The 23,870-nt window shown below is 47.5% G+C and overlaps 1 long non-coding RNA gene across 1 annotated transcript in view; it reads left to right on the top strand.

The window, feature by feature from the left end:
- Nucleotides 1-23,870, top strand: part of LOC122466231 — a 31,248-nt gene that overhangs the window by 158 nt on the left and 7,220 nt on the right. The window contains exon 2 of the long non-coding RNA XR_006291595.1: nt 20,059-20,062. This is a non-coding gene — a long non-coding RNA (uncharacterized LOC122466231). The remainder of the gene's footprint in view (nt 1-20,058; nt 20,063-23,870) is intronic.

The following is a 23,870-nucleotide window of genomic DNA, read 5'->3' on the forward strand; positions in this document are numbered from 1 at the left end:
ATCGAGGTCTGTACAGTCGTGACTGGGGTGGAGACAATGACTAGGGACGTGCTGTTCACCCCTTCCCATAATACAAGACTCAGGGTCGCCCAAGGACATTAATGGGCAGCATGTTTAAAAGGAACAAAAGGAAGGACTTCTTCACGCGTGTCTAGCAAGCTGGCACGTCAGAACATTTGAGTGTCTCTCGAAAGGCAGCTTACATAGCACCTGCTATACGAGAGGGACTGCTCCCGGCAGGAGAACGATTTGGGGGTGAATTCAGGGTTGGAAGGCTACTGAGGTCAGCCTACCAGGGGTAACCAGGCTGGGCAAAGCCAGGGTGAGGCTTGTGGGCTGCTGGGGTCAGAGCTCTGGACCAAAAGCTGCCCAGTCACAAGACCCCCAGGGTTACAAGCCGATGGTGACTGAACCTGGGACTGGCCTGGGTGAAGCCCACAACGTCACAGTGTCAGCTGCAAACTGGATCAGTGACGATTTTATGTTTTCTCCGAGGACAGCACGCATGACATGGCTTAGCTACACTCCCCCCACCATGTCTCCTTTCCCAGAGCACAGCTCCCAGCCAGGCCACGGAGCTGGAAGGCCCCAGACTGTTCTTCTTCCGAACGCTCAGGGGAGAAGCAGGAAGAATGAGGGTCTGCGGCAGGCCTAGGGACCTGCCTGGGAGCTCAGCTCAGCCCCACGAAGTGGGCTCCGGGCAGCACCGCCTGGGGGAGGCTCTCTGGTGGCTGTTATGCAGGAGAGGCAGACTAACGCCTCAGAAGGGGCCTTTCTAGCCCGCAGAGCTGGGAAAGCTGGAAGAAGGGGGGGCACAGCTGGGCCCACTTTATAGCAGGCCTGCATGAGTGTAACTGGGTGGAGTAAGAGGAGGGCTCCGCTCACCTGTGGGCTCTGCTGCCAACCGTTAAAGCCTCTCTCCTGGCTCTCAGAGACGAACAGACCTCGCAGGGAGCTCTCGCAGGGACAGCCTCCGAAGCATTGTTCGCACAGGCTGTTTTCTCTGTTGAGGCAGCCCCTGGGGTGGCCTCTCTTGTGGGGCTTTGCAGGGAGGGGGGAGCCCCAGGAGGAGATGATTTATGGGGCTGTGTTGTTGGTGTGTTTAAAGATCTCTCCTCCCTGTGTGTGATTCTTTAGCACAGGATTTATGAGACCAGCTCTTAGCACAGACTGGCCCGAGCCTTGGGACTGCCTGTTCACATCCTGAGTACCTGGGGCAGAAGAAGGAGAATAACGTGCCAATCGCATGGTGAGAGAGGCGCTAGCCCCCCACTGCCCCCAGGCCAGGCAGAAATGCTTCTCTCCGGCTCCTTGGGGCCCACCGCCAGGACTGGGATATGAAGAGATCTACCTGCGCAGCCCCACCTTGCTGACTCAGGACTTCTGAGAGGTATTTCCAACCAGCCCTGCAGCTTCCGTTGCAGAGGAGAGCTGCTCCTTAGTGCCTGGGCACGTAAATGTAAGTGATTAGCAGGCAGCCTGAGCATGGCCTTTTCTGTAATGAAAACAATTACTCTACTGAGCATCGTTCGTCATGAGACTCTGCTGTGCAAGGACATCACAACTGACTGGAGGGGGAGGCTCATCTGGCCATGTACTGGGCATCATTACGGTCATGTGCTGATGTTAGGGAGACAATGCCAAGTCTGTGCTCTAGTCCAGCCATCAGTGACTCACGGGGTGACTTGGAGCAAGTCATTTAAGCTCAGTTTACTCGCTTGTAAAATGGACATAGTACGGGTTCAGTGCACCCTTCGGATGAAAGGCAGTGTAGGAGTGCAAAGAATTACTCACTTTCTAGGACGCAGTTCTGCAGCATTCATGAATCCATTTAATGCACTCAAGCTTCCTTAGAAGACTTCTTTGCATTAGCCATCAGGTAATACATTGTCAGTCATACTCAGACCCAAAGCTTTGCAAACTCGGTTGGCTTGTTTTATTTTGGATGGTTTTCTATCGTCGCACCAAGTTTAATGTGCTGCAATTCATTCCTGGAAATCACATATATTTAAATGGCAATCTTGTTATTTTTAGGACGTGCAAGATATCAAATGACTGCAGCATTTTGGTGACAACCTCAGTTAAATATATTATTGTTTAATGGACCCAAGCCTGAAATAATTAACACAATGTAATAATGCAAGTGTTTTAATCAAAGTACCATAAATCTTGTTGTGTAAGCAGCTCATTCGTAGCCAACACAAGCATTTCACTGGAAAGCTCTATGCTGAAATAAATCTAACCATAACACCCCTGCTTGTATCCATCTCATCCATTCTTGCCGATTGCACTGATGATTAAACAGCCACAGCGTGCGGCTCAGATATATGGAGGGTCTGATTTCATATCCATGGAGCCAGGAAGCTCAGGGCTAATGTGACTCCCTCTTCCGTCTCTGTTAAACTCAGGAATCTGTCACAGGACACAGACTGTAAAGCGACCGGCTGCTTCTGACACCGCTGAAGCTTCTGGGATGAAAGGGGGAATTTAAGAAGGGTTTTTATTTGCTTCTTAGCATAAATAAATCCAATAATAATTTGCATTCGATTTAATAATGCATAAAAATACTGGCTTTGGTGCCCCTCTACTGTTTATGTAATTAGTCATACAAAGCTCTCCAATCATTTTGCAGAAATGCGGGGGGGAAAGTATTCACAGTTTGGTGTGAGGGGAGGCATGAGGAGGTCAAAGAAGGGGCCCCAGGCAGAGTTAGGACGAGAGTTATGATTATTTATATTATAGCAATATTGACCAAGGCTCCCAACAACCTCTAGGCCCTGTCGTGCCAGGAGCTGTACAGATACACTGAGGAAGAGTTGTTCCCTCACCTGCAAAGCTTGCAGCCTAAAGGGAGAAAGGAAGTCCCGTTCTCTCCATTCACAGATGGTGATCTAAAGCACAGAGACATTGGGTGACTTCCAGAGGCGCACTGGAGAGCTGTGGTAGTGCTGGGACCTCACCGCACCTCTCCTGAGTCCCAGGCTGGAGCTTAGAGTTACAGGTGTAAGTGAGGTGCTCCCACCACGACTCCTGCTGCCCAGGTCTGACCCCAAGGCCCAGCAGAGTGGTATTAACTAGCTCTCAGAGGGCTGAGTCCTGGGGCTCTGCTCCCACAGAAGTACAGAGACGGCTCGGAAGAGATCTCTGGGTATCAATTCACAAAGAACCTGACAGACTCAGTCCTCTGTGCTGAGGGGCTTTCGGCATCGCTGGTGGGTTCAGCAGTTCACCCAAACCACACAGCAGGATGCGCCAGAGGGACTTAGCACCTAACTGCCCCTTTCAGCATTTCCATCCAGCATTCAGGCATTGCTGGCATCCCCCAAACCCCACTCAGCAGCTGCCTCACCCTGTAGGTGCCTGAAGTCCCTTGGCACCTACGTTTCCACCATTCACGTCCCCGAGGTGCCAACATTTCAGTCACTGGCATGTGCATGGCCCAGCTCAGTCCTGACACCGCCCAGCACCTGAGCCCCAAGGGCATGCCCCAGCGAGCTGGCCTCCAGCGCCTGCTCGAGCAGGGGGGTTCTCAGCTCCTCTAAACCCACCCAAAGCAGCTGGAAGAGGAGGCAGCACCCCCATAGCTTTAGCCCAGGGGTTCGAGCCCTCATCCCGCCTGCGAGAGAGCCGGTTCAATTCCCCCCTCTGCCTGATGCGGAGCAGGGAGTGCAAAACGCTCCCGCCCTAACCACGAGGCCATGGGCTGTTCCGAGGTGGGAGGAGGGGGTTCTTGAGCGCTCTCTTGGGAAACTGCTCCACTTTCTCTCTATAATCATAGAGACACGGGAGCAAGAGGACTGTGTAACACAAGCCATGGCACTTCACAGGCTTTGTCAGCTGCAGGACAGCTCCCTGTAAAAGTGCGGTACCCGTGATACCGTTTCAGATTCTCCCCAAGGACACGCAAATCCAGCAAGGTCTGTGGAGCTGCGTTAATGCTGGTGGGCATTGCAACAATACAGCTATGCTGCTAAGAGTCTGTCGTAGTAAACGGAAATCCTAGTGAGCTGACGCCACAAAGATTGCTCTGTTTCCAGCCTCTGTCTGCACAGAACGTCCATTCTGCCTGGCTAGGGCAGGCTGCAATGTGCTTCGAGGGAGGCCTGGGTTACTTCTGGCCCGATCTGAAAGGGGTGACGTTTAGGGTGGCATTTCATGCAGGAACCATTCACCGTCTCCTTTTAGACCATCTCTCACTCCTGCAGGGCTGCTCGTCCTTGGCCTTTGGCCGCAGCGGTTAGCTCTGCTCACATCTCACTTCTCTCAAGCTCTCGTTCTCTCAAAGCCTCGAGCTGGACAGCAAGTGTTGGCCACCATCTCAGGACGGTTCCCTTGTGCGCCACAGGTGATGGGAGGCACAGCGGGTGAGGCTGGACGCTCGTGCGGCTGCTGCTGACCCCGTCTTGCCTGTCCATAATCCCAAACGAGCTCCAGCACACAGGCTGCCTCCTGGCCACTGATCCACGGCATCTTTGAGGAGGTCAGTTGTTATCAGTGCAACTCTCCAAGCCAACGAACGGGAAGGGCAATAAACTCCCAGCACGAGGGATGAGAGGGGTGGGCCGCGTAACCCAGCGCGGGCAGGCTGGCGGCAGCAAACAGCAGCACAGAAATACGGGGCGGAGTGAAGTGGAGACGGCGTCTGCACAACCGCAAAGCCAGAGCAGCCGCAGCAAGAACCAACGCGTTGGCCTTTCAGCACCAGGGTGGTGTGGTTTGGCCTGGGCATTGGCCTGCCCCTGGGCCACAGTCACAAGAGTGAGAGTGACGGCTCGTAAGAGCAACTAATAATTGTTAACCAAGGGGGGAGGGATAGCTCAGTGGTTTGCGCTTTGGCCTGCTAAACCCAAGGTTGCGAGTTCAATCCTTGAGGGGGCCATTTAGGGATCTGGGGCAAAAATTGGGGATTGGTCCTGCTTTGAGCAGGGGGTTGGACTAGATGACCTCCTGAGGTCCCCTCAACCCTGATATTCTATGATTCTGTGAAGGCCTTGGCAGAGACAGAAGGTTCCTCCAGCAGCTCCTCTCACTCTTCTTATTGTAGCCTGTGTCATAGAGGAGGTCAGAAAAGATGAGCCCAATGGTCCCTGCTGGCCTTGGAATCTCTGAATCTTGCAGATGTTCCGGACTCTGTCCTGGACGCTCCCACCTGGTTGTTCTCTGCCCTAAAAGCACGTTAGGCAGATGCACTGTAGGACATGCAGATTTGATGGGGATTTTTCTGTTGACTTCCATGTGGCCAAAATTCATCCTGGATATTTAAGACTGGTATCCATACATTTAGATAATTATCTCAACTCTGTAAGTAATAACTGCTTAGGGCATTTCTTTCATTTTATTTATATTTGCAATGCATATTCCAAAACAGACAAATATGGATGTGGTTTATAAATGGTACTGAGTAGTTACTTGCATGAGTAGCTTTCAAAAGTCAATGGGATTATTTACATGAGGAATAACTCACCAGCATCAGTAGGGGTTTGCGCACTGAACCCATACTTAGGAAAACTATCTAGACCCGTCATCAGCATCTGGAATTCTGGATTGAATCATATCAAAATCTAAAATTCCAATTTAATATCTGGACTAATTTCAGTGGAATAATTTGCGACTTTCTGGATTTATTCTAACAATAGGGAGGACTCAGCCTTCATGATTTTCAGGTTGGCTCGTAGCTCGAGTTGTGTGAAATAATTGCAAAATTTCCACATAAAACGTGCTTCCTTTCAGGTTAAGTGGATTTGTGAGAATAAACAACACAGACACGTACAAGGAGCAAAAATGAACAAAGTGAAAAAAATGATGACACAAGCATTCCCGCGTGCATATTTTCTGCGGAATTGTCTTCTCTTCATTCAGTGATAAGGAGGTTGACTGAGATGCAATAGAGTTGACCTATCTCATGCTAGATCTTCCACTAGGAGCAGTGAATTATGGAGGATAGCTTCTGAGCATGACAGACCAGCAGTCTAACACATGACACTACTGGGAGCAAACTATTTTCTCTTCTAAATAAGCATCCCCGTAGAAATAATCTGCCAGAGTCATTTTCTGTGTCACTGACACGCTCTCTTTCTGGATGTTGTTGTACGGGTTCACAGTCCCCTCGGATCTGCTCTATTTTAGTTGACTCCTGGATTGCCTTAGTGCAGATGTTATACCATGGTACACAGGCCGTTCCCCTTTTTCTATACACAGGAACAATATCCCCTGCACAGCAGCAGAGAACTGACCCCCCCAAGCAATTAACTTGACTCTTGAAAAGCCTTGTTTTCACACAGTGATTATCATTCAGAAAGTATTCCTGTATCAATAGCTCTCACACAGCCAAGTCTGAGATGCCAGAGTTACTTCCCACGGCAGGTAGAGGGAAATCCTACTGCACCTCTGACATGCTGAGAGTTGGCCAAGGGGGACTTTCTAGTGGAGACGGATATATCTCCTGGGAAGGGCATCGTTAATTAAGTTAACAGTTTCTAGGGTGTTTTTTTCTTTTCCTGAGTACCCCCCGAGGAGATCTGAGTTCCCCTTAGAAGTTTTTACTTTTTCTCTTTTTCTTACTGCTTTCACCTTGCTCTTTTCTTTTCGTTACCTGCCATGACAATTGTCTCTGCTGATTAAGTGATAGTTGCGGAGCACGCACCAGCTCTGCGGTGCTCGTTCTTTATCTTTCTTCCCTGCCCCTGCTGTGAGAAGGGGGGCAGAGATGCCCGGATGATGGAAGAGTACCAGGGGATGCCCCTGGTTATTTCTCCCTGGTGTGTACCGGATGCAAGGACATGCCAGATGGGCTAGCATGCTGCACTTCTATGCCTCGTGGAACCATTTGGGGTGCTCTGTAAGCCTGTCAGAGCATGTCATGCTCAGTAATGGGGTTTTAACTGTTCGCTAACGGAGACAGATACCATCAGCTTTACTGACAAAGGGCCAAGTCCAGTCGTGCTACCTTACCTTCCTGAGACGAGGGTCTCCTTGGAATCAGTCCCCGTTCCGGCTCTGCCCCTGGCTGCTGCTCCACTCTGGCAGCGGGGTGCGTCCTGACTTAACAGCCAGCTGCAGAGAATGCGTGGGCAGTGTATAGCCAGCTCGGTGTCACGGCTCTCCCCTTCTTCTCTCCAGGATGTGGGGTGCGTGGGCAGTGTATAGCCAGCTCGGTGTCACGGCTCTCCCCTTCTTCTCTCCAGGGTGTAGGATGCGTGGGCAGTGTATAGCCAGCTCGGTGTCACGGCTCTCCCCTTCTTCTCTCCAGGATGTGGGGTGTGTGGGCAGTGTATAGCCAGCTCGGTGTCACGGCTCTCCCCTTCTTCTCTCCAGGGTGTAGGATGCGTGGGCAGTGTATAGCCAGCTCGGTGTCACGGCTCTCCCCTTCTTCTCTCCAGGCTGTAGGATGCGTGGGCAGTGTATAGCCAGCTCGGTGTCACGGCTCTCCCCTTCTTCTCTCCAGGATGTAGGATGCTTGGGCAGTGTATAGCCAGCTCGGTGTCACGGCTCTCCCCTTCTTCTCTCCAGGATGTAGGATGCTTGGGCAGTGTATAGCCAGCTCGGTGTCACGGCTCTCCCCTTCTTCTCTCCAGGATGTGGGATGCGTGGGCAGTGTACAGCCAGCTCGGTTTCACGGCTCTCCCCTTGTTCTCTCCAGGATGTGGGATGCGTGGGCAGTGTATAGCCAGCTCGGTGTCACGGCTCTCCCCTTGTTCTCTCCAGGGTGTAGGATGCGTGGGCAGTGTATAGCCAGCTCGGTGTCACGGCTCTCCCCTTCTTCTCTCCAGGATGTGGTGCATTTGAGGGGCGTGCTGAGGCTCCTGGGGCAAGCTAGACCAGCCCTGAGACTACAGCTTGGCTTCACCAACCCTGAGCTAGCCCCAGGATCAGAGGGGGTGGGGAGGGCATCACATTCTGCTCTAGGGTGCCCAAGGATCTGACCTGAAAGAGAAATGGCCCAGAATTTGGAGAAATAAAAACATTTCTTAAACTAAACATGGCACTGCGTTTTGGCTGACACCGGATATAGACCTGGGGCTCTCCAGAGATGAAAGCCAGACACAGCTTGAGCTAAAGAAGCAGCCTGCGCAGTTGGTGTGTGACACACACTCCCACCCGCGGTTCCTGGGGCTCAGGGAGGAGCACAGAACACGCTGAGCAGCGGGCTTACGAAATACTCTTTCCCAGTACACCTCCCTCCTCCTCATTGCAGATGTAATGTGCTCTCGTATTAAAGCAGTTCTAGTTTCACTTGCTGTGGGACACCATCCGTCCTTCTCTCAGCAAGGACTATCTATGTGGGGGCTAGCTAAAATTTATCATCAGCTGATGTGTTCCGACCCATTGCTCCAAGCAGTTAACATAGGCCCCAGACCTGACACTGACAAATGAACTGCACTGCTTTTAAATATGCTCTTATCTGGAAACAAATGTGTTGTGCTGTTGTCCTCATAATTCTGTTTAGGCATTTTTAAAACCAATATTTAAAACAAAAGACTTTTCCGTGTATCCATTTTAAATGCAAGCTACATCCTGCAGGCCAGGGCCCTGGGGTATCCTCTATTGAAAGGCTTATGTAGAAGACAACCCTGTTTGATGACAGCATCTCATGAAGAATTGCAGCACTGGAATTTCTCTGAAGCTGTATTCACTAAGGAGAACACTTCAGTTAGGCATCACAGCAACAGAACTAATTCCTAAATTCTGGCAAACTCGGCTCAGAGGCTGGTTCCATGTAATCACTTCATTAGAGTAATGAAACTGTAAAAAACAAACAAAAAATCAGTTAATCTTTATGTAGCTTGCTAACTTATTTGGGAACGACAGAGACTGCTTCACATCTGCAGCCACAGGAATAGTAAGTCCTGATCTAGCCGATATTATTCTGATATGAACCCTTCAAAGGGGCTGTGCACTGAGGCACGCTGCCAGCCCTGCCAGGTGTCTGGCGCGGAGCAGACACGGAATGCCAATGAGCTCGCTCTGAGCAGCAGGATCTGCTTCAGCTCAGTCTTAGCTAGAACTTTTCAAAAATTAGCCAGGATGCTTTCCAACAGGAATAGTAAATGACTTCTAGCTCGGCCTGTTTCCAACACAGCTAGAGGCCACCCACAGGGTGAAGTATTTCCTCTAACATATTTCATTTTATTGTGCTTTTTTATAACCCTCCTTTTTCTAAAAAAAAAAAAGCCCAATACTTCAGTATATGCCTAATTTTTTATCCCACAGTTAATGAGAACCATAGAAACATCCACAAGCGTCTAAAATGACTGTCTTTTGTGGCAAGCATTGGGGCAATGAATGTCATTGGTGGCAGTCATTTCCAGGAGTCGTCTTTGGGAGATTAATGCTAGCTGTACAAATTCAGTGCTCTTTACCATTGTTTGGAATTCTGCTGAGTTTTATCGTTAATATGGATGTCATAAATATAAAGGGCAGGGTAAACCCCTTTAAAATCCCTCCTGGCCAGAGGAAAAATCCTCTCACCTGTAAAGGGTTAAGAAGCTAAAGGTAACCTCGCTGGCACCTGACCAAAATGACCAATGAGGAGACAAGATACTTTCAAAAGCTGGGAGGAGGGAGAGAAACAAAGGGTCTGTGTCTGTCTATATGCTGCTTTTGCCGGGGATAGACCAGGGATGGAGTCTTAGAACTTTAGTAAGTAATCTAGCTAGGAATGTGTTAGATTATGATTTCTTTAAATGGCTGAGAAAAGAATTGTGCTGAATAGAATGACTATTTCTGTCTGTGTGTCTTTTTTGTAACTTAAGGTTTTGCCTAGAGGGATTCTCTATGTTTTGAATCTAATTACCCTGTAAGGTATCTACCATCCTGATTTTACAGGGGTGATTCCTTTACTTTTATTTACTTCTATTTCTATTAAAAGTCTTCTTGTAAGAAAACTGAATGCTTTTTCATTGTTCTCAGATCCAAGGGTTTGGGTCTGTGGTCACCTATGCAAATTGGTGAGGATTTTTACCAAACCTTTCCCAGGAAGTGGGGTGCAAGGGTTGGGAGGATTTGGGGGGGAAAGACGTGTCCGAACTACGTTTCCCAGTAAACCCAGTTAGAGTTTGGTGGTGGCAGTGGATATTCCAAGGACAAAGGATAAAATTAATTTGTACCTTGGGGAAGTTTTAACCTAAGCTGGTAAAAGTAAGCTTAGGAGGTTTTCATGCAGGTCCCCACATCTGTACCCTAGAGTTCAGAGTGGGGGAGGAACCTTGACAATGGAGGTGAAAGTACTAACGATGGCTGAAAGTGAGTCAGGTCTTCTGCATATTCCAGGCGTTACATCCACAGACGGCAGCTGCAATGCGCCCCTCACTCGTCAGAGAACAGCCAGTTTTCCAGGCCTCTGCAGTAATCCATGTTGTCTCCCTTTTGCCCCTGTCTTGCTCAGAGCTACACAATGCCAGCAAAGCTCTGCCAGCTCTAACAGGTGACCATATTGAAGCTATACACGTAACACAATCTCACTGCCTTTCCATTAGATGAACATTAAACTACTGCCCTAGGCTCTAGATGTATTAAGGTAATTTTAAGCACCCTACTGCTGGAGAACATGTCAGCCTGTGGCTAGTTTGTATAGCTGTGTGTTCTGCTGTACATGCCCCGATGTGTCAGATAGGGGCCATTCATTTAAAAAATTAATTATGTCAGCTTAGATAGTGATAATTTCTAAATGGCCATAAGAAACCAGAGCCATTTTTCCCTAGTTTTCCAACCAAGTAAAGACTGTTTTGGGTGGCTGTGTGAAAGTGAAAACAAATATATCCGGTGAGTTTAGACATTACAGTCACCAAACATCTTACCCACCCCCATCCAGAGACCTTGGAGGGCAAGGTCTACACAGCACTTACATAATTATATAGATAATAATAATCTATTATTCACATTCTACTTGCGCCTAAAGGCTCAGGCAGGATCAGGTTTATATAAATATTATGCATGAAATGTTTATGGAAACATTTCAAACAAATCAGCCCAGGCCCCAAGGAGCTTGTGAGAATGCAAGAACATAAGAACGGCCACACTGGGTCAGACCAATGATCCATCTAGCCCAGTGTCCTGTCTTCTGACAGTGGCCAATGCCAGGTGCCTCAGAGGGAATGAACAGAACAGGTAACCACTGGGTGATCCATCCCCCATTATCCAGTCCCAGCTTCTGGCAGTCAGAGGTTTAGGAACACCCAGAACATGGGGTTGCATCCCTGACTCTCTTGGCCAATAGCCATTGATGGATCTATCCTCCATGAACTTATCTAATTCTTTTTTTAATCCAGTTATAGTTTTGGCCCTCACAGCGTTCCCTGGCAATGAGTTCCACAGGTTGATCACACCACACGATCCATCGTCTACAGCCAAGCTCTACGATACAACCACATTTGCTCCAACCCCTCAGACAGAGACAAACACCTACAAGATCTCTATCAAGCGTTCTTATAACTACAATACCCACCTGCTGAAGTGAAGAAACAGATTGACAGAGCCAGAAGAGTACCCAGAAGTCACCTACTACAGGACAGGCCCAACAAAAAAAATAACAGAATGCCACTAGCCATCACCTTCAGCTCCCAACTAAAACTTCCCCAATGCATCATCAAGGATCTAAAACCTATCCTGAAGGACGACCCATCACTCTCACAGATCATAGAATCATAGAATATCAGGGTTGGAAGGGACCTCAGGAGGTCATCTAGTCCAACCCCCTGCTCGAAGCAGGACCGATCCCCAATTAAATCATCCCAGCCAGGGTTTTGTCAAGCCTGACCTTAAAAACTTCTAAGGAAGGAGATTCCACCACCTCCCTAGGTAACCCATTGCAGTGTTTCACCACCCTCCTAGTGAAAAGTTTTTTCCTAATATCCAATCTAAATCTCGCCCACTGCAACTTGAGACCATTACTCCTTGTTCTGTCATCTGCTACCACTGAGAACAGTCTAGAGCCATCCTCTTTGGAACCCCCTTTCAGGTAGTTGAAAGCAGCTATCAAATCCCCCCTCATTCTTCTCTTCCGCAGACTAAACAATCCCAGTTCCCTCAGTCTCTCCTCATAACTCATGTGTTCCAGACCCCTAATCATTTTTGTTGCCCTCCGCTGGACTCTTTCCAATTTTTCCACATCCTTTTTGTAGTGTGGGGCCCAAAACTGGACACAGTACTCCAGATGAGGCCTCACTAGCGCCGAATAGAGGGGAACGATCACATCCCTCAATCTGCTGGCAATACCCCTACTTATACATCCCAAAATGCCATTGGCCTTCTTGGCAACAAGGGCACACTGTTGACTCATATCCAGCTTCTCGTCCACTGTCACCCCTAGGTCCTTTTCTGCAGAACTGCTGACTAGCCATTCGGTGCCTAGTCTGTAGCGGTGCATGGGATTCTTCCATCCTAAGTGCAGGACTCTGCACTTGTCCTTATTGAACCTCATCAGATTTCTTTTGGCCCAATCCTCCAATTTGTCTAGGTCCCTCTGTATCCTATCCCCACCCTCCAGCATATCTACCTCTCCTCCCAGTTTAGTGTCATCTGCAAACTTGCTGAGGGTGCAATCCACACCATCCTCCAGATCATTTATGAAGATATTGAACAAAACCGGCCCCAGGACCGACCCTTGGCGCACTCCACTTGATACCGGCTGCCAGCTAGACATGGAGCTATTGATCACTACCCGTTGAGCCCGACAATCTAGCCAGCTTTCTATCCACCTTATCGTCCATTCATCCAGCCCATACTTCTTTAACTTGCTGGCAAGAATACTGTGGGAGACCATGTCAAAAGCTTTGCTAAAGTCAAGGAACAACACGTCCACTGCTTTCCCTTCATCCACAGAGCCAGTTATGTCATCATAGAAGGCAATTAGATTAGTCAGGCATGACTTGCCCTTGGTGAATCCATGCTGACTGTTCCTCATCACTTTCCTCTCCTCTAAGTGCTTCAGAATTGATTCCTTTAGGACCTGCTCCATGATTTTTCCAGGGACTGAGCTGAGGCTGACTGGCCTGTAGTTCCCAGGATCCTCCTTCTTCCCTTTTTTAAAGATCTTGGGAGGCAGGCCAGTCCTTGCTTACAGACAGCCCCCCTGAAGCAAATACACACCAGCAACCGCACACCACACAACAGAACCACTGACCCAGGAACCTATCCTTGCAACAAAGCCCGTTGCCAACTGTGTCCACATATCTATTCAGGGGACACCATCATAGGGCCTAATCACATCAGCCACATGATCAGAGGCTCGTTCACCTGCACATCCACCAACATTGGCCAAACCGGACAGTCTCTACGTAAAAGAATAAATGGACACAAATCAGACGTCAAGAATTATAACATTCAAAAACCAGTTGGAGAACACTTCAATCTCCCTGGTCACTCGATTTACAGACCTAAAAGTGGCAATTCTTCAACAACAAAACTTCAAAAACAGACTCCAACGAGAGACTGCTGAATTGGAATTAATTTGCAAACTGGATACAATTAACTTAGGCTTGAATAGAGGCTGGGAGTGGATGGGTCACTACACAAAGTAAAATTATTTCCCCATGTTTATCCCCCCGCCTCTCCCCCCCACTGTTCCTCAGACATTCTTGTCAACTGCAGGAAATGGCCCACCTTGATTATCACGACAAAAGGTCCCCCCCCCCCCGGCTCTCCTGTTGGTAATAGCTCACCTTAAGTGATCACTCTGCTTACAGTGTGTATGATAACACCCATTGTTTCATGTTCTCTGTGTATATAAATCTCCCCACTGTATTTTCCACTGAACGTATCCGATGAAGTGAGCTGTAGCTCATGAAAGCTCATGCTCATATAAATTTGTTAGTCTCTAAGGTGCCACAAGTCCTCCTTTTCTTTTTGCGAATACAGACTAACACGGCTGCTACTCTGTTCCCTGTTTATATGCTTGTAGCCTGTAATCAAGTCACCACTTAACCTTCTCCTGAATAAACTAAAGTGTGAGTTTCTTAAGCCTCTCACTGTAAGATAAATTTTTCAGACCTTATTCTTGGGGTTTTTTTTGGGTCCCTCTCCAATCTACCAACTTCCTTTTTGAATTGTGGACACCAGAATTGTGCACAGGATTCCAGCAGTTGTTGCACCAGTGCCAAATATAGAAGTAAAATAACCTCTCTGTGCTGACTTGAGATTCCCCTGCTTATGCATCCCAGGATCACATTTGCCTTTTTGGATATTGGCCTGTCCTTCCCCTGCTGCAGTATCCCCAAGCAACCCAGCTATCTGGGGCCTTTCTGCTCTCCCCTATGTCACGCTCAGTTCACAGTGCCATTTCAGAATAGCCAGCCAAGGACTCCAGGCCAAACCATCCTTGGGTCGGGTGCTTTGTGCCACCTTGCACTCCCCCTACTTTGTGACCTGCCCCCTACGGGCTGCTGCTGAGGCCACGAAGAGCCAGGCCAGATGACTGTACTGGCCACACCAACTCCTCCCCAACCCTGCCCCTGCACATCCTGCTTGGGGGATTGTGCAGGGCTGGCTATGCCAAGTGTCTCTCTGCTAGGGATGAGGAAGGGAATTGCCTGGGGGGCAGAGCTGGCATTTACCATGGTGAAGACCACGAGGACGACTCTCCCATGCACACATAATACTTTCCCTTTGTTGACAAAGCAGAAATAGGCTGGTGCACAGTGAATTTCTGGGCGTGCACGATATGGCATCAACTACCAGTGGAAACATTTTCACCTTTTCATAAATATGTGTGTGTGTGTGTGTGTGTGTGCCATCTCTGAATGCAGCATCTGTCTATTCTTGCCACCTTGTACTGGTTTAAAACGAGATGCAGCAAACAGTGTAACGCTACCTGATTCTCCACAACTCAGCACGGACTCAGCTTGGTGGGGATGAGAGCTTGTCTACAGGTCCAGCACCACTGCAACCCTTAGTGAAGCACCTACCTCTGCCAGCCGGAGAGCGTCTGCATAGGCGCAGAGACTCCACCTCCCCGAGAGGGCGTAGCTATGTCGACGGGAGAAGCCCTCCCATCGATGTAACACTGTCTACACCAGGGGTTAGGTAAGTAGAATTGTGTCGCATGGGAGCATGGGTTTTCCACCCCCTCTGAGCAGTGTCGTGACACTGATGTAAGTCTGTAGTGTAGGACAAGCCTACGGCAGGAGCATGCATTTCAGAATCGAGTGCCTGGCTTCAACTGTGGCTTGGGTCGATGCAGTGTTATGGTTTATTTTCAACTGGTTATTATCACAAAACAGAGCCCCTTTATCCGTCCTCGTGCAGGGAATGCTCCCAGGAAAGTCCATGGGATGTTGTCTCGGGAGCGCAGGAAGTGGATACTCACACAGGTCCCTCCTGAGAGAAGGCCGAGGCCCAGTTCTGAAATGAGCAGAGCTGTGTGAAGAGCATCGAGCGCGCACTGAATTTGGCTCCACATCCTATTTTCATCCTCATTCTGACGAGCACGTGCACCGCTATCTGGGAGATCCCGGTTTGTGTCAATGAAAGGTTGTCGTGTACGCTCACTGACAGTAACGGACAGGCCCTTGCACACAGCACCTTTACGGATGGCGAGCTCTGCTCAGGCATAGTTGCAACAGTGTGAATGTGAAGTTTTAAATAATTTGAATCATGCCAATTAAGGGAGCATGTCTATTCTGTGCACGTCCTGTCCTGTGCATCTGTCATCCTACTACATAAAAGTGATGATTTTAAAAGACAGTTACTTTCTGGGTAAGATAATGGGAATCAGATACTAGAGATGATGAGTTAGATCCTCAAAATCTCTAGTTTAAACCTTTTCCTCACTGAAATGCCCACAGGAATGAAAATCTGATTCTACTGGATGGCCCAGCCCCATTGGAGAGTGTGGCTGAGATACTGAACTCTGAGTCCTTGCACTTATATACTGTATGTACGCCATGCGGACACGATCACTTTCCTGTTTCCGCAAAGGAATTGCAGGAGACTGTGCTGTAAAATATGAGTCAGCAAAACCCTGCTAAGTAACTGCAGGGAAACGGTGTTGTTTGTTCCATTTGGCAGAGTACAGTGGTAGCGGGGCTGGTTATGCAGCTGTCTCGTTGTGCCTGATCTCTGAACGACTCCCTGTTGCTGCCACTGTTAAACTTTGCAGGATCAAACCATTAATTCAGCAGTTAGGAAATAAGGAGTTGCTTCCCTGTGCAGACGTTCAGGAGAGAAGCCCCATTCTAGGCCGATGACATAGGAACAATAATTATTGCCTCAAAGGAGCAGAAACGCAGCAGGGTACCAAGATATTAAAAGCAGGACTTTCCTTGAAGAAAGGCAAGCATGTTATCACCACACTTCTGGAAGATAACATGTCCTAAAAATACTCAACCCAGTCCAAGGAGCAGCAGATAGTATTCTGCATAACCAGCTCAGGGATAATTAGCTCATGTTTTTCAATATTTACATGGAATCATCCAGTAAAACATAAAATACCTTAGGGAATGTCCCTCTTCCCTCTGCAGAGCCCTAAATCCTATAGGGATCCCCCAGGAAGTGCCACAGATTCTAAGGAATACTCAAGAGCCTTCTATATGTGCAATTCATTCACCATTCTGTAAAACAGGATACCAACAGATCTGGATCTCTAGGACCTACCCTGTCTCTTGTAGATCAGCTCTCAGGTTTCTCAGGTTCCATTCTCTGCATTACACACATCATACTGATTGGTGGGTTTGTGGGACAAGGAGGAGAGGGAGACAATATTCTGCGTTAGTACTTTTCTAGTTCTCACAGGGAAAAAAAATATTTGTATTAAAGAGAAACATGATGAAAGAAAAAATAAAAAGCACGCTGAAGAATATTTCTGGAAGGCATAAATTACTACTCCGTCTGCTAGGATTTTATCATAATCAGTGATGTAGCAACTTTGTTAAATAATAGGCCAGGTGTTAGGTGAGTAAGCAGGAATGCACAAAGCTTCTTATAGTTGGCATTTCACACTCCAGTGCTGATATTTCTTACATCTACAACTAGTTGTTGGACTAATTAAGAATTTTGTCTGGGTTTTAAAACGTTGCAAGGTAATGTCCTAATAGCCTTGGCAAAGCTCCTTTTGGCACCACACTTTGAAAGACAGTGTCTGGTGCAAACTGGCTTGTTTGAGATGAAGTTAAGCTACAAAAGTGCATGCTTGAAGGAATTTGGTTCACCTCCTGCTTTGGTTGATTACCTAGGTTTGGCATTAGCAGTTCCTTATAAATTCACCCTCATTGTACAAATACAAACATGGTAAGGAATCAGTTCAGAGTATTATTGTTACCCAAACATTTGGATGTAAATTCTATACCCAATTTGTATTATTTTATTGTTCAATGCATCCCCAAAGTGACATTTAACAGGGTCGTAAACACAGAGTTTATGAGCAATGAAATTGCTTTAATCAAAAATACCACAGGAATCTATCTGCCTATTTATTATTTTTTCCAAAGGTCAGAGAGTAGATGGGTCAAAGCTCAGTGGTCAGCCATCTGGCAGGGACCGTTTTAGCATTCTAAACCAAGATGTCAGCTTTGGCCAGGATTGTCCTTGGAGGTTTCTTACAATAAACAACAATAAAAGACCGAAAATAATCAGTCATCATCTGCTTCTCAGTTAAAAAGAACCTTAATTTCTTCTCCATAGCAGGTTTCCATGTAATCTGCAGCCCCAATAATAGCAGTGTACCAGACAGTTATGTGTATGTCTCTGTACATGATATCATAATTTAGAGAAAGCAGCAGCTGGTGTTACTTTGCTCACCTGTACTGAAATTATGAGCATATGGCAACTCACACAGTAAGATTTCTTTCTCAGACTGGAACATAGCAGACAAACTAAGCCTATCGAGAACAGCAAGTTCAAAAGGGTGATGATCTTGCCTCATTAACTTAATTGGAAATAAGTCTGTGCCCCCAGTGGTGTGCTGTCTATCTACGCAATGCACGCGTTGCATACCCAACCAGCTGTGCATTGTCCAACTGGATCCAGCCTGTGGGAGGAAGCTGTCTGGCACCTGTAGAACCAAATGTCATCCTCCGCACAGCGTGAGCTCACACGCACTGTGCATACAAGGTCATGCCGCATGGAGGATGCCAGTTTGCAGGTCACATCTTGCACGCAAAAAAGTCGTGGTATGCTTACTGCAAATGTCATGACACACCACTGTTGCCCTCTCCACCGCATGTTAGAGAGTGACGACATGTAAAATCCGTATATGGCATAGATAAGCCCACATTGAGAAGAATATGACAATGCTGATAACAATGCAAGTGTGTACTAGAATACACGGATAATCCCTTACCAGGGGGCAGATAATTCAAAAGTGTCTAATATAGACCATACGCTATAACTGCATCTTTCTTCTTGAGTCTCAATAGTTTTTAATTACTCTCTGGGAGCCAGAGGAAATGCTCAGGTGACTCAGAGATGGGTTCTGGTACAAAAAGAGAGGCAGAGTAGGTTGATAACTGGGAGGATGGCTATGCAGCCTGTGGGATTTGGGTTATACAAACTATGCAGGACAAAATTCCTACATTCTGAACCTTCTTTAGAACCAAAATCTGCTTGAAAGGTGAGACTTAGGAGGTCGTTTGTGCTTTCACCCCAGTTTCAGGGGGAAATTATATTAAATACAAACTATATTCTCAGTTACTCTGATGTCAAGGGGATGGAATGAGAAAATTCATGGAATCCATCTCAAGCTTCTAGTCAGAAGGAGAGTAAGAGGAAAGGCTGGTTCTGCTCAAGGGGAATAACTATTAGCTGGTCCTCCGTCCTTTGAAGTAATGCTGCCAGGCATCTTGCCTAAACTTTCCCAAACTGCTTCCCCTATAAATCTTCCTTTTCTCTTTCCCTCAGTGATTTTGAAGTGGATGGAAATTTGAAATGAGACTCAGGTTCCTGCGAAACAGACTAAGACCTTGATATTCCATAAAGGGAAGGAAATCAAACGGACTTTGTGGCAAAGGAACTGTGAAAAAAGAAGGTTGTGACTGTGACAGTGGGAGACCGGGAAGTGCCAATTCCTCCTGTTTCCCCCAAAACGTCTTCACGTGTCTATTGCTCCAAGCAAATGGTGTCACGTTGTTTCATGCAGGTTGTAGCGTTATGAGGAACAGCCTCTTTGGGGCATCACTGTATGATCAATATTTACTCCGTTGGCACCTAAGGACGCAAATCATTGTCCTAGGTATCGTCCACACACATGAGATAGTCCAAGTGGGTAGAAAGTTGGCTAGATTGTAGGGCTCAATGGGTAGTGATCAATGGCTCCATGTCTAGTTGGCAGCCGGTGTCAAGTGGAGTGCCCCAGGGGTCGGTCCTGGGGCCGGTTTTGTTCAATATCTTCATAAATGATCTGGAGGATGGTGTGGATTGCACTCTCAGCAAATTTGCAGATGATACTAAACTGGGAGGAGTGGTAGATACGCTGGAGGGGAGGGATAGGATACAGAAGGACCTAGACAAATTGGAGGATTGGGCCAAAAGAAATCTGATGAGGTTCAATAAGGATAAGTGCAGGGTCCTGCACTTAGGACGGAAGAATCCAATGCACCGCTACAGACTACGGACCGAATGGCTAGGCAGCAGTTCTGCGGAAAAGGACCTAGGGGTGACAGTGGACGACAAGCTGGATATGAGTCAGCAGTGTGCCCTTGTTGCCAAAAAGGCCAATGGCATTTTGGGATGTATAAGTAGGGGCATAGCGAGCAGATCAAGGGATGTGATCGTTCCCCTCTATTCGACATTGGTGAGGCCTCATCTGGAGTACTGTGTCCAGTTTTGGGCCCCACACTACAAGAAGGATGTGGATAAATTGGAGAGAGTCCAGCGAAGGGCAACAAAAATGATTAGGGGTCTAGAGCACATGACTTATGAGGAGAGGCTGAGGGAGCTGGGATTGTTTAGTCTGCAGAAGAGAAGAATGAGGGGGGATTTGATAGCTGCTTTCAACTACCTGAAAGGGGGTTCCAAAGAGGATGGCTCTAGACTGTTCTCAATGGTAGCAGATGACAGAACGAGGAGTAATGGTCTCAAGTTGCAGTGGGGGAGGTTTAGATTGGATATTAGGAAAAACTTTTTCACTAGGAGGGTGGTGAAACACTGGAATGCGTTACCTAGGGAGGTGGTAGAATCTCCTTCCTTAGAGGTTTTTAAGGTCAGGCTTGACAAAGCCCTGGCTGGGATGATTTAACTGGGACTTGGTCCTGCTTCGAGCTGGGGGTTGGACTAGATGACCTTCTGAGGTCCCTTCCAACCCTGATATTCTATGATTCTATGATTCTATGATAAGTCCCAGAGAGCTCGTGATCTAGAATTGTGGACAAATCGCAAGACATGAACAAGGAAAAGGGAGGAGGAGGGGACAGAAGGATGAACATAGTGTTTACCAAGGACTCCCCACTTTAAATATTTTCTTAATGATAAAGAAAGAGTCAGCCGGATCACCAGCACCCTGCTGAGGACTTGTGTCCTGGCATTGACGTGAAACCGCTCTCTCCAGGAGAGGCTGCGCTTGTGTTTTCGTACCGGGGCCTGTGTGTGTGTGGGTGCTTTGTGCTGTGCCTCATTTGCATACATTAAACCAAGCGAGACATTCCATGTTTCTCAGATTGAACTTTAACCAATGAGCTGGAGTGGGATGAGAATCACCCTTCTTCCCCACCCGCCCTCGTTCCCCACTGGAGTCTCTGTCACAGTATCAGGCTGCTCCAGATTCCTGAGCTGCTCAGCAACATGCCAATGAAAGTCCCCTCCGGTTGTGTTTTTGCACAGACTGCAGGGAAAGTGACAACCCAGATTTAATGTAAACCTTTGTCAGTGAAATTTCAGGAAATTTCATAGTTTTTTAAACTGCAAGAGGTACCTGGACACGGAAATAGGTTTTACTCAATAGATCACAAGGAATGGGGTTGCATGGCTCTATCTCACTAGGCAGAAAGGACAAGAAGCCACTAGAAAGAAATAACCCCCATCAAAATAAATAAATAAATCAGTTGCGCTTGTTAATTCCTCCAAAGAGCTCTAAGCATTTTAAGTTCATCCTTTTTTAAAGGAATCGCGGCTGAGCTGGGTTGGATTGAAGGCACGAATCATAAAATGTATTCCCACGAACAGGACGCATGGTTTCCAATTTCGTGAATCTTGCACATCATAGAAGCTAAGGTGAGAGTGTGAGTCAAATGGAAAAATGCCGGAGGTGGAAGAGCTGTGGGCAGTTTCAAAGCAGGGTTCAGGGAGCCATGCACAGCAGGCCCTGGATGGTAGGGCTGGCTTGGTCAAAGGAGCATAAGGGAGCGAGGCACCAGAATTCCAGTGGAAGTTGCACCCCAGTCTGACTGCGTCATTTCTATGAACAAGGCAAAGTGTGAAATTGCTGAACTGGATCAACACTGATAAAGGCAGAAGCTTTGCTAACAGCAGACAGCCGGGGGGGCGGGGGCGGGATTTTACAAATGCTTAGGCTTAGTACTCCCCTTGAATGGAGTAAATGGGCCTAGCTAGGCCAGAGGAAATACTGGCCTGTGAGAATAAAAGGGAGCTGTGTGAGTATTGAGCAGAGGTCCGAGGAGCCTTCGTTTTGGCCGGCATGTCTTGGTTGTTATGGGATGGCAAGTTGATGTCATCTGCAAAGTCAAAGTCCTCTAACTTCTGTGTGAAAGTCCATTGTATGTCCTTGTCTTTCTCATTACCCAATCCACTCCCAGTAAAAAGGTCTTGGATGACACAGAGATCCTTGTCTGGTGGCCACAGTAACCTGAAATGGCTACGGCAGTTCATTGTTCTGTATTTCTTAGCATGTTATATTTTCATAGACTCTCTAAACGATGTTCACAAATTTCGGAAGGATTCCATAGTGTCATAGCAACTTCCATAAAACGGTTCTTTCCACTGTCTCAAAGCCTTTCTGGAAGTCTGTAAAATTCATGTAAAATGGTAACTGCCATTTGATCAATTAGTAGGGTTGAAAACCAGCAGCAAGAAAACTAAAACCTTGAGAATCAACACACAAGAAGAAACACGTCTAATGCTTTCTGGGACTGACTTAGAAGAAGTCTGATATTTCACTTATCTTGGCAGCATTGTGAGTACAGCAGATGGAACAGCTGAAGACATTTAAGCCAGAATAGTGAAAGCCAGACGTGCCTTTGTAATCTAAAAATGACCTGGAGAAACAGAAATCTTGCCCTCCAAACTAAACTTCAAATATTTAACACTATTGAAAAGTCAGGCTTACTAGATGGAGCTTAAAACTTATTATGACCTTCATATCGAAACTCCAAGTTTTCATACACAGCTGCCTGAGACAAATCCTCAATATCAGATGGCCAGAAAAAAAATCACAAATGAAGAACTCTGGATGAGGACAAAACAGAAACCGATAGGACTGAAAATTATGGAACAAAAATGGGAATGGCTAGGACATACATGGAGGAAAGTTCTAAATAACAAAACAAGACAGAAATTGGCCTGGAACCCGCAGGGCAAGCGGCAATCAGACAGAGCAAGGGTAACGTGGAAAGTCACAACAGAAGCAGAGTTGAAAGATATTGTAATGACACAGGAAGAAGCTAAGACTGCAGCAGGAGACTGGCGAAGATGGAGGGCAGTGGCGCAGGCCCTAGGTTCTGCCTGGGACAGAGAGGCGTGAGAGAGAGTGAGAGCACGCTGATGTTCTATGATCAAGACAGAGATAGAGCCAAGTCCAAAAAACTTTGCAACTGAGAGAGCTGTCTGCAACGATTGTTAATGCCCGTAACTTGCCTCACACTTCACAAAACTGAGTCTATGAAGCCTCTTATCAGCTGGGCCAAACCCCAGCACTGTGTATGAGCTGTTGTGGTAACTGGGCCTGCACATTTACCTTAAACGTGAGCGAAAATTCATAAGACATCACAATAACCTGTAACAAGAAATGTTGATGGGAAAAGGTGCAAAAGAGAGAGGGCCACTCTGAGGACAAGGATATATCATAGAATCATAGAATATCAGGGTTGGAAGGGACCCCAGAAGGTCATCTAGTCCAACCCCCATATATGGGCTGAATGAGGAGTTCCTGGTGGAGGGGGGATGCCATCAGGTCTCTCCTGCACTCCAGGGACTTTGTCTTTGCCCGTGGATGCTGCAAGGGATCACATCATCACGAAGCCCAGCTCTCAGCGAGGATGTCTAACCAGGGCCACCTCACCAATGGAGACTCCAGAAAGATATGAGAGACCCTGCTGTGTTTCCCCTTCCCTTGTCCGTTCCATTCCGCCCCACTATTTTCTCCTGTCCTGTCTTTCTCTTTCTCTTGGCTTTTCATCTGATCATGAGGTCAACTGTGCCAGACGGCACAATGAGAGGAGACGGCCCATCCAGCTCTATCCTGTGCTGCCCATCCTAAAAGAGACCAGTTAAAGAGGAGGGGCCATGCCAGCTAGATGATGTCCCAGCTTGTGAAATGAGCCTGAGCCCAGGACAACTGCTGCTGTGGTCAACCTGCCAACACAGAGCATCCATCTGTGACAGACCTACTGCCCGGAATCCTGAAAACATCAACAAATGCCACATTTCCCCTGCTTTTGTTGTCCTTTCCCTTCTCCCTTCCATGTCTGTCTGTTTGTCAAAGGCAAGAAAAGTGACCATCCTTCCCGTCTCAGAGCTGAGCAACGAGACTTACCAAGACGGGTTGTTCAGTGAAATAAAAGACTAACCAATATCCTCTCATATCTTCTCTTTTAAGAGGGACGTGGATACGTTTGGATTAAGTTTGTTCTAAATAATCATTCACTTTCAGTTTTAAAGTGCTCTATAATTTGTTTCTCTTGTAAATTGTCTGGAGGCAAGTGCACCCCATCACCTTGGGGGTGGAGTAAGAGTGTGGTAGCCCCGTGGTTAAGTCTATGTGGCTGGCCTCA

Source organism: Chelonia mydas, chromosome 6, assembly GCF_015237465.2.
Source record: "Chelonia mydas isolate rCheMyd1 chromosome 6, rCheMyd1.pri.v2, whole genome shotgun sequence".
Classification (NCBI taxonomy): Eukaryota; Metazoa; Chordata; order Testudines; family Cheloniidae; genus Chelonia; species Chelonia mydas.